Source organism: Bidens hawaiensis, unplaced genomic scaffold, assembly GCF_021521415.1.
Source record: "Bidens hawaiensis isolate Kalapana, Puna unplaced genomic scaffold, B.hawaiensis_p1.1 tig00021644_1, whole genome shotgun sequence".
In the NCBI taxonomy this organism is placed as follows: domain Eukaryota; kingdom Viridiplantae; phylum Streptophyta; class Magnoliopsida; order Asterales; family Asteraceae; genus Bidens; species Bidens hawaiensis.
Window position 1 is genome coordinate 115,253 of NW_027493362.1, and position 11,846 is coordinate 127,098.

The window sequence follows — 11,846 nt, forward strand, 5'->3', positions numbered from 1 at the left end:
TATCTATTGCTTTTTAGTTTTCATAACGGGTCGGTGGGTTATATTGACAGCACATGGAGTGAAACTAATTTTGTGAATGAAAATAAGAAAGAAAAACAACTAAAAGGACTCGCATACAAAAAAAGGTTCTTTGGCACGAACAAATATACCAATCGTATTCAGATTCACCAATTCAACCCCCTCTTAGAAATCAATACCAATTCCATGATCAAGATATTTATTTGGTAAGTGAGGTGAAACAGTTGTCAATGCAAGAGCCTAGTTTTAAGATGTAGTAGTCATTTGCTTAATTATGTTTGTTTTATTTGGGAATTATCTTTTGAGTCAGAAGTTAATTCCCAAATAAAACAAACATAATTAAGCAACTTTTAAGAACTTCAGACATGAAAGAAACTTTAAGTGATGTAAACAAAATTAAAGCATCATTACACTTGGGTAAAACTAAAAAAAAATGTGTCCTATTACTTTATATATTCAATCAATGTCTCCTGTTGTAAGATCAAGTGATGAAGTTTTGAAAAATAACAAACTTTGCTAACAGTATAACACAATGCAGTTATGCAAATTTACCAATTTCAATCTCAAAATCTCCAGCAACACACACCTTTCTTTCTTTGGACTCCTAAAAACATGAAAACACATATTTCATTAATTACGTGTTAAGACAAATTAAAGCAAAACTTTCAATGATCAAACAATTTACACCCTTGAACATATATAATTTCTTGCTGGTCATTTTATTTGTCTAAAAAAAGCATGTGAGAGTCATTTCAATTCCTCTCTTAAATACTTTAAATCACTTACAACTCATTTAACTCAACATCAATTGGCTGTACACATGAAGGAATAAAACATTTTATCCAAAAGATTTGAACTCTCGGAAAATAAATAGTGGACAAATTTAAAAAGCTATATAACTTCAATAATGTTATGGGCCAAAGGAACCGGAACAAAACTGCTTCTAAGATTTGATCCATATTAGAAAGCTATCTAATTTGGACCGTTTTCCACTCGACCCGCCCGCTTTGCCACCTTTTTGTTTTAACACTCAAATATATGTAGCATATCTATAGTATATGTATACATATCTATCTGTAGCATTATAGCTCATGTTTAAACTTAACGATGGCCTTTGTAACATATATGACATCAGTATTTGTAGTAAAATTCTTAAAACCAAGAATACCTTTTAAGTTGTTGAAGGCGTATGACTGTTGCTGTCCCATCCATGAATTCGGTAAGCGTAGAATGTGACAAAAGATATACGAAGATCCCTAACATGTTTACATCATAAAACACATAGTTAAAAACTAATTATGCAATCTATATAGCTTAAGATATCCAGACAGCACATGCTAATATAAAAAACATGCTATGTTTAATTACCAGCATCCAAAATAACAGGGAAATATAATGGCAAAATTCATGAAACATTTTAGCAAACACCTGGCGGGCATTCCAGAAACGAGTCGATTATTCACTGACATGACAACGACGTCATCCTTAGACTGGAGTAAGCTGAAATCAACGAACGGATGTAAGATTAAGGATGTTCGTAAATCCAAAAACCCTTAATCGAAAAGCAAGTCGACTACGATTCCATACTTAAAATTCACACATACGTATACAAATTGAAAACATACCGGTAATCGTTGCCATATGCCATCAAGTGCTTGTACATTCTGTTTAAACAATTGTACCTTTTATCTACAGTAAGTTTTGTGAGTAAACGGCTACTTGCCTTTTAATTAATAATAATAATTATCATTATTATTATTATAAATTAAGCCCATATTCTTGGTCAAACCATCTAATACAAAATTTGCCGTATTCTGCCTATGTTCTTGGTCAAACCACCGTTCACCGGAAAATAATTCCGACCAATTTAATAATAATAATAAATATGGCGTCCATTATTCTTCGCCGGAGACTCTCACCTTCAACCGTTTCTCATACTCTGTTATCCAATGGTATCTTTCAAACCCTTATATTCTTTTTCTTTTATTATTTGTTGAGGGTGTAATTATGATAAATAGATGGTTTAATGATGTGGGTATTTGATATTGGTAATAAATTTACCTCCTTTATGTGTTTTATTATGCTTTAATTAGCTTATAATATATATTGGTTTATTGTTACTTGATTTTGAGTAAAAGTTTACATTTTTACAAGAAATCAGTGTTGTAGAACTCGCTAGGCGCTAGTCGGGTGGTGGGATGCCGGTTAGCGATTAATATGGATTAATCGGATTGGAATTTCTATGTAAATTTTCAAAGTTTTATACACACACACGCAACACAAAATTTTATATATAGTTTTTCAAATACTTCAAAGATTTTGACCAATTTCGACCGAAATTTGACCAGTAGCGATTTTAGGTGTTGTAGAACTTGCTAGGCACTAGTTGGGCGGTGGGATATTGGTTTGTGGTTAATATGGATTAATCGGATTGGAATTTTATATGTATATTTTTAAACTTTTATACATAATTTTTCAAATACTTTAAAATTTTCTACTAATTTCGACCGAAATTTGACTCGTAGCGATTTTAGGGGCCGATTAGGTAAAATCGAATCACTAGCCCTCTGATTTCCGATTAATCGGTGCCTAATCGGGATTTTTACAACACTGCAAGAAATGATAGACATGAAGAAAATGAATGGTTGCTATTTCGGAATTTGTGTGCACTTTTATTATTTTCTTCTAAATGCTCGTATTTGAACAGCTAATTTTGGAGCATCAGTTTGTATACATACTTCCTTAAAGCAGTTTAGCAGTTCTACTGGTGCAGCGAAGTTTGATTATACAGACCTCACGTAAGAACTTATTATGCACGGTTTTATATGTAGTTCTATTCTTTATATTTAACTTATAAATATAACTTAAATGAGATTTATGAACTTATTTCTTCCATTTCAGTCGTCCTCACACATGGTACCCTGCAGCCCGACGAAAGAAACGAAATGTATTTCTTCATGTGGGCCCAACAAACAGTGGGAAGACATATAGTGCGTTAAAGCGATTGGAACTCAGTGATTCTGGTATCAAACTATCAATATCAGTTAAAGATTTCCACACATGAATCTTGCTAATTTTTGCGCATTTTTTTAACTAGGTGTTTATTGTGGACCGTTGAGACTGTTAGCATGGGAAGTAGCAAAGCGGTTAAATAAAGCAAATGTTCCGTGTGATTTAATTACTGGACAAGAAAAAGATATTGTTGAAGGTGCAAGGCATAAAGCTGTGACGGTTGAGATGGCGGATGTCAGCTCTAATTATGCATGTGCTGTTATTGACGAAATTCAGGTCTGGTTAAGTTACCAAGAAGATTACTAAATAATATTATTCTGTATGTTATTATACAAAAACGTCCTTTATATATATGCAGATGATAGGGTGCAGGTCACGTGGATTTTCATTTACACGTGCTTTGTTAGGGATTCCGGCTGACGAGCTTCACTTGTGTGGCGATGCTGCTGCAGTCTCGTTAATTCAAGATATTTTAAGTGTGACGGGTGATAATATCAAGGTAGTGAGTTTGATATTGTGGATTTGTTTTAGTACTCATATTATCTATATTGTTGTGTAGGTACAATATTATGATCGGCTTTCACCTTTAGTGCCATTGAAAACACATCTTAGGTCTTTTTCAGATATTAGACGAGGTGATTGTATTGTGACTTTTTCACGCCAGAAAATATACAAAATAAAGGTGAGACCCGACTTTTAATGCGTGTATAATATTATTGGAGTGCTAGTGAAGTGATTGGTGAAAACGTGTTTGTTTTGTATTATTAGAAAAAAATTGAAGATGATGGAAGACATTTGTGTTCGGTAGTTTATGGTTCATTGCCTCCAGAGACTCGAACAAGGCAGGTATTTACATCTTTCAATCGGACATAATATACTATGTTACTATGGTTCATTGCGTCTTTACGGTGACTTACGCAGACCTCCAATAAAATCCATTGATATGTCTGATGAAAATAGTTTTGGAGTTTCTAGCGTCTGCATGAGTTCAGGAATAGACACATGTTCAGCTTTTGATCTTTGGCAAACATCACATTCTATGATAAAGTGTCTAACTTGTTTAGAAACTCCTTTCCAAGTAGTAAAATCTTTGATTGTTTGCGAGTAGCATGAACACCTTAACGTCTAGGTGTTGCATGACAAAAGGCAATTATGTCATTTTACAACTGGTCGTTCCCCACTATCAAACGGTTGCCCTTTATCAAAGTTTGACCATCAAATAACCTTGCAATAATGTCTTTCAACTTCTCATCAGTCATCAGTACTCCGAGTGGCCTTAACTCTATCAAATAGTGACATATCTTGAGATCTCATAGTCATAACCCAACATTTTTGATAACCAAACATGTTGTAGTGACCCTCTGATTGAGTAAAAATTTAAGGCTCTTCTAAAATGTAGCAGGAGCACTGGTAAAGCCAAAAGGCGCATTATCAAAAACTCTTATTTGATGGTAATGATATCCTTCTGCATGACCTGATATCTATAACTTTTCTGATTAATAACAATACCGTCATCTTGCAAAGGTAGTTTATGGTCACAAACACGATTGGGTGGCGACCAGGTTGGGCTTTTGAAGATATTTGCTTATGCTTCTAAAAGAATATCCAACCTAGGTTCGTTAACAGTTTGAGTTATCGCAGCTGAATGTTGGAATTGACCGTTTTGCTCTTCTGAGGTTCTACTTAAATGCTAAGCAATTGAGCCTTAGAAATACCACCCTTATGTAATATTTGTCCCATCTTAGAGCTAGAGCATAAAGAGATAATATTACTAATACACCCTTTAAGTTGACGATTGACACCGTCAATCTTAAATTACATGGTTAGGTCCTTGAAATTCCATGTGATATGTTTAAGGTTGAGCAGCCATTGCACACCTAAAACAATGTCATAGTTTTCAAGTGGAATGACAAACACATCAGTTTTGAACGCCCGTTGGAAATCTGAACAAATCTTACACAATTGAAATAGTCGTTCTGATTTAGGTCTGAGTTAGCCGTTGAATTGTTGTTATTTACCAATTTGTCAAGAATCTGACGAATGACGAATATCGGTGAATGATTGCTCTGCCTTCTCAAATTGATCGATGATCGTTTATTCCATCTGTTAGGTATACAACGACTAACAGAATGTTCATTATCTAACTTTTACTATAGGTTGCTAGCTATTACAACACTTACACATAAGACCCTTGTACCATGAACATTTACAATAAGACGCCTGAACTATCTATTTCGTATCATATTCTTATGTTGCATTATATGTTATGAACTGATATGTTTTGTGAAAACTGCAGGCAACGATGTTCAATGACGAAAGTAGCGAGTTTGATGTTCTTGTAGCAAGTGATGCCATTGGCATGGGCCTTAATCTTAACATTTCCAGAATTATATTTTCAGAAATGGAGAAGTTTGATGGACTAGAAATGCGACCGCTTTCTGTACCCGAAATAAAACAAATCGCTGGTAATTGTTACATTTCATAACACAACATATAATGCGCCTATTAAAGTTAACATTTTTATGTACATATTTTATTCATATTGTAGGTAGAGCTGGCAGATTCGGATCTAAATTTCCAGTCGGTGAAGTCACTTGCTTGGATAAAAAAGATCTACCCTTAATTCATTCCTCACTAAATTGCCCATCTCCAATTCTAGAAGTAATGTTTTTATTTTTATATATTCAATTTTTAGTGTTTTCGGGCTATTTTATAGTATTTTAAAGTACACTGTTTATGATGCAGAGTGCTGGATGATTTCCCACTTTTGATCTCTTATATATGTACTCTCGCTCACATCTTAACTGTGGTCTCTGCCAAATTCTGGTTGGTTATTGTTTACTTATCGAAGAATTTATTTTTATAATGTTGTTTTTTGTTGTTTTTCGTTGCAGTATTCTGTTTAGACTGTTATTGATTATCTTTTTTTCAGGAAGAATTTGTGGAGAATGCAAAGTTATCAGAAAACTATTTTATTGCGAACTGTGAAGAAATGTTGGTATGCTTTTCAAACCATTGAGATACAAAGTATTTTTAATGCTAGTTATTATATACATGTTTTTAGTTATCTAATTATTTTGTTTTATTATATGTTTCTTGACAAATTATAACAGAAAGTAGCTGCGGTACTCGACGAATTGCCAATTTCTTTGCATGATAAGTACCTTTTTGTCTTAGGTAGGTTTTTTTACGTTTTTTTTAGGTTTGAGTTATATCGATAATCTATCGTTTTAACGTGCATTAGATATCAGTTTATAATTCATTTTTTGTTAACTTTTAAAATCATTGAAAATTGTTTTTTTTTTTTTTTTTTTTTTTGCAGTCCAGCTGACATGGGCGATGAAATATTATCTCAGGGGCTCACGCAGGTAAGACCTGTTATAATATAATGTAAAGGTGGTTAAAGGATCAAATGAGTCAAACATGTTGAAAGTCAACCGGATATTCAAATGCATAGAAACCTTCTGAAGTTCTGATCATATATCGCGCATTATTTAGTTTTTAAAATTCATAAAATGGATAAAAATGTGTTGGTGGGTTCATTTTGGCCTACAACATAAAATGGATAAAAACTGGTTTGACCCAATCCTGTTTTGACCCGTTACTCAATGCACCCTTTTACCACCTCTAGTATCTGATTTCCTCATAAGCTTGCTTGTAATAATAACAATCTAACAAATTTGTTTTTTTATTAATTAGTTTGCACATACGTATGCAAAGAATCGCATTGTTCGACTCAAAAGAAATATTTACTCCAGGCACGCTTAAGGTGCCAAAGACTCAAGCCGAACTCAAGGAGCTTGAATCAATTCATAAGGTAAGTTTTCTTATGATATAAATTACAAACCGTGTACTCTTGGAACGTGTTTTGTGATATAAATATATATCATTTCCCTACATACATTTTAAAGATTCTTTTGTTCATGCCCTTTATCTGACATACGTTATTATATCAAGGTTCTTGAATTATACGTGTGGTTAAGCTTTCGGCTTGATGACTCATTCCCAGATCGAGACCTTGCGGCATCGCAAAAATCAATTTGTGGCATGTAAGTAATCTCAAGATTAAGCTCCCCATAAATTTTATGCCATTTTTTTAAATATAATAATAATAATAATAATAATAATAATAATAATAATTTGTAATTTTTTTTATAAATGTTGTATTTTAGGTTGATTGAGGATTTCTTGAAAGATTAGGGTTTCAGAAACCAATACCGAGGAGATTAAAACAGATTCGATAACCTCCGCAGATATCACACCTGTAATCACTAATTTATGAAATAAGGACTTACTTTTGTTTCATTTTATTACATCAAAAAGAAGAAATTATGTTAGTAGTTACTAAACACATGTTATTTTACTTAACACAGTACACACCCCTTGAGGTTACACCCTTGGTAAATTTGTTCGTTGAGGGAACGTGTTTCGTTACGAAAGTGTAAATTTATAATATCATGTTTGGTATATTGTGTTGTACCACGTTAAGAGTCGTGGTACGCAACACTTGCGCTATCAGTTTTAACTTATGAGATTTTAAAAGAATTTGTGGTTTAAGCTTTGTGAGTTTTCGCTTCATATAATTATTATGCTAATCATAACATGCTACTTGATATGCCAATTTGCAAGATTTTAGATTCACTACTGGTGGTAAGGACTAAAGGAAATATTTTGAGATGATTGAATGTGTCACTATAGTGATTTATGCAAATATGACAACTATATAGCCACTAGCCATGAGGTGCCCATCTCTTTGTGTTGACAATTAATTAATCATTTACATGAAGAGTAAGAACCTTGGATCTAAGTAGCTTACAATTAATCATTTCTTTGTACGTCAATTGTACTAGGCATACTTGCTGGTAATATTAAGCGTTGTTTTGTTGGTGTTATTAGCGCCTTGCTTGTAACGATAGTTTGCTTATGTAACAATGTTTGGTTGGCCGTTCAAAAAAAGTAGTTTACGCATTTGGTGTGATAGATTGTAGAGCTTCCTTATATGTTCAACTACACTTACACTAGTTGGCTTTCTAAAACATGTATTTGTGCTAAAAGCATCATTTCATTAAAGTTGAATTGAGTGTAAATCTCATGTTACAAATTTAATAATTGGAAATATAAAGAAATTTTAAAAAAGAATCTCAAGGAGTAAAGACACGTAAATTTATATGGATTTTTATGGTGTCTAGCCTATAGGATACAAGTAAGTTATTGCTTTTGTTAGATGAATTCGTATGCTTGTTTATATGGATTTTTATGGTGTCTAGCGTATGGGATGTAAGTAAGTTACTCATTTACAAATTCGAATCATCTTTCTCTATCAAACACATAAATTTAACTTATTTTCACACGGAGCTTAGTCATAGGAGATCAAACCGCATAACAATACTCTTTATCTACTTTGAGTCCATATTATACTTATTATATATACATATCAAACACCATAGTACACCATTGTCGTAACAAAAAGCTTAATATAGCCTCCTTTGTGTTATAGAAAGAATTACATAACTCATTTTAATATATTAGCAAGTTTTCCATGGGACTTGTCTAATTTTAAAGACAAGTCTCCTGATATAATAGTTTTATATGAGTCCTTTGGAATGAGTTGCCAAGGGCAAATCATGCATCAAGAAAATTATTGTTAAAAGATTAAGGGGCAACATGTTAAATAGTTATCAAGTTTTAAAAGTGTTTTAATTTAATTACTTAAGTTTAAAAAGTGTTTCAATTAAATCACTTAAGTTTCATATTTTATTAAATTATAGGTTTTAGCATATTTTTATTATATTTTGTTTTTGTTTCAATGAGGAAATCTATTTTATCTATTTTTTATGTTGATGTGTGCACACCCCAACCTACGACGAAAATATCGGGACGCGAACTGTTGGTTCACATCTCATAAGACACTTGTATGCAAAAGTTATATAACAATATCTAATTTATTTATTTAAATTCGACCAAGTACACAAGTCTCAGTTAATTACAAATAAAACCAAAACAATTAGAATAATATCTTGTCTTTTTATTAATAACCTAAAGTCTTTCAAATACTTCAACCATCCAAAGAACAACATGCAATATGCGTAAAATAAATATATATATATATATATATATATATATATATATCAACAATACATGTTGAGTAAGTAATCATCAGATTTTGATAATAAATTTATTATATATGAAATATGCAAATCAATATCATGAGTATCAACAATTAAATGAAAGTAAGTAATAGGTGTCGTTTGGCCATGACTTACGAACACGGTTGATGGCTACTAAGACGAAATAAATAAAAATAATGGTGTCATTTGGCCATGACTCACGAACACGGTCAACGACTACTAAGACGGCGTATGATCATACTTTAATGTGATTATGATGGACCTCTCCGAATGAGATAAATAAACAAATGAGCAAGTAAACAACTAGCATATAAACAATCAATTGATCAACAACACAATATTTGAGATTTGCAAGTGATGTATTAAGATACATAAAAGTATTGTAAGGTACGCATAAGGTCTCCAAAAGGTTAAAAATATGTCAAATAGAGGAGTTATTACTTACCTTAATATTCAGTTGAGTTAAACGATAAAATAAAGATATTAAACGAGTCCCAAGCCTTAAGCGAGCTGACTCGTCTGAAACGAACTGAAATGGAACTTTGAGACAGTAAACTATAATAAAAAGAACGAGAACATATCCGCTGGAATCTGATCAAACAGATGTATAAAACTAAAGCTATGAAATATTAACAATTTAAACGAGCTGGTACTGTTTAGAATCCTAACTTCTAGTCAGAAGTCGGTTTCTGAACAATACACTCAAAATTTCAAAACGAACATAAAAGTCTTTTGGCCCGAAAGCAAATTCCGATCAGAAGATAGAGAAAACAAATATTCAAACATTTTGACTATTATGCCTTAAAACGGGTCGGGGAGCAATTGACCGACAAAACCCAACCCCATCAATCAGTAAAACTAATTGATGGGTTTTGTTATTTAAACAAAAATAAACGTTTTTCATGAAGACAACTTACCCGAATGATGAATGGAACAAAGAGATAAACGAGGTCAAAGTTCTTGAAGAATACACCATGAAACATTATGAGCGATTTTTTTTAGAGATGAGGGATGAGTTTCCAGAATATTTTAGGGTTTAGGAAAAGGTTTTGATTAAGTATAATACTCCAAAATCGTTTATTAGGAAATAGTTCGTTTAAGGAAACCGAATAAGCTTATTATGACAAACTCGAATCAATTAACAATCAAAATCGTTTTTAATATTAAAGGTAAGAATATGGACATGTTTATAATATTATATAACTTATCTTGGGGCATAAGTTCGGGATCTGGCAAAAATAGTCCCTGTACTTTTATAAATGCGATTTCTAGCCATTTTAAGCGATTTTAAGAGTTTCTAAGCAGTGTTTAACGAGTTTGAAAGTCAAGAAAATACAAATTAAGTTTAACCAAGTTAAATACTAATAAATAAAAAATTTAAATAATTCAAAAGATCTGAATTACATTCCGAGTCGGGTTAAACATAAACCAATTCAAATACGAAAAACCCGAGATGTTAAAATCTGGAGAAGTAACGTGAATTTTATTTTTTTATTTTTATTCTTAATACAATTAACGTTTTTTTATTTTTAAATATAACTACATATATTGCAAATTCCGAACCCCACATGTTCTCATTCATTCCTTTCTAAACGTACAAAAAATTCATTGAGGTTCGATTTAAGATTGAGTTATCCGATTTGGAGAAAAATTGATTGAGTGGCCTAACTAATTTAAACACTTTTGAAACTTGCTTACTATCTTGTGACATTTCCTCCTAATTAATTAGAAGTTTTTAAAAACACATGGTACAATTCTTTAAAGCTAAATTCTTTTATCATATGCAAGTCACATGGAATTTACCCTCATCTTTTCAAAACGTCAATAACTATTTTATACATCATTTAAAAAAACTTATCATAATAACGAGTGTTTTGTTATCTTTAGTATGAGTAATTTATAGCTATATATAAATTTTAAAATAATTACGTTTTAGTTGGGTTTTTAGTTAATTAGTTAATGTTTTTTTTCTCCTCAAATACAATATTATAAATCATCAACCTAAGTGTTGTGCTCTGCGCTACATCATGTGGGTACCCATCTAGTTATATCTTGAATGATATCATCAACCTAAGTGTTGTGCTCCGCTTTACCTCATGCGAGTGCCCATCTAGTTATATCTTGAATGATATCCTAAGAAATTGATTATCCTTGAATATTGAATCTTTGCTTATTTTTTTTATTGTGAATATTGAATCTTTGTAGTTTAGTGCTTTTCTTCCAAACAAAACTCATAAGGGTTCTCTCTCGCTTTACAACGGCAACAAAAGCCAAATGGGGCATGTATACTTATGACATCTATCTTAATGCCCCTCCTACATTAATATCCTTGTTGCAAAAATGAATAAAGGTCAAGAAAAAGCTATAGGTGTTGATCTATCTGAATGCATCATATATTGCATTTGAACCTGTGGCTCACTTTTTCTAAGTAATGGGTAAGTTGACCGAAACATGCCAAAGTATTTTTATACATGAGTGATAAAAATAAAGGAGGTAGGATGGGCAGTTGGTCAAATCTAGTATGAATCATACATGAGTGATACCCGGCAAAATAAAAAGTATTTTTCTATTTCATAAACTAGTTTAAGACATGTTTAGGGTTAAGTGAGAATTAAGACCCTTAGGTTAAATATATTATTTTATACTAAGAACGAAGAGAATATATATTTTTAAAACGCACGAGAAGTC

General features: G+C 32.0%; 1 pseudogene across 1 annotated transcript; it reads left to right on the plus strand.

Moving 5' to 3' along the window:
- Nucleotides 1–1,829: 1,829 nt before the first annotated feature.
- On the plus strand, nt 1,830–7,568 carry LOC143563916 (DExH-box ATP-dependent RNA helicase DExH16, mitochondrial-like; annotated as a pseudogene). The gene is made up of 16 exons (XR_013140748.1): nt 1,830–1,970; nt 2,726–2,816; nt 2,920–3,041; nt 3,116–3,306; nt 3,389–3,529; nt 3,590–3,712; nt 3,799–3,876; nt 5,327–5,495; nt 5,579–5,691; nt 5,776–5,856; nt 5,963–6,028; nt 6,144–6,211; nt 6,353–6,398; nt 6,730–6,847; nt 6,988–7,083; nt 7,203–7,568. The product of XR_013140748.1 is annotated as a DExH-box ATP-dependent RNA helicase DExH16, mitochondrial-like (transcript).
- Nucleotides 7,569–11,846: the final 4,278 nt, after the last annotated feature.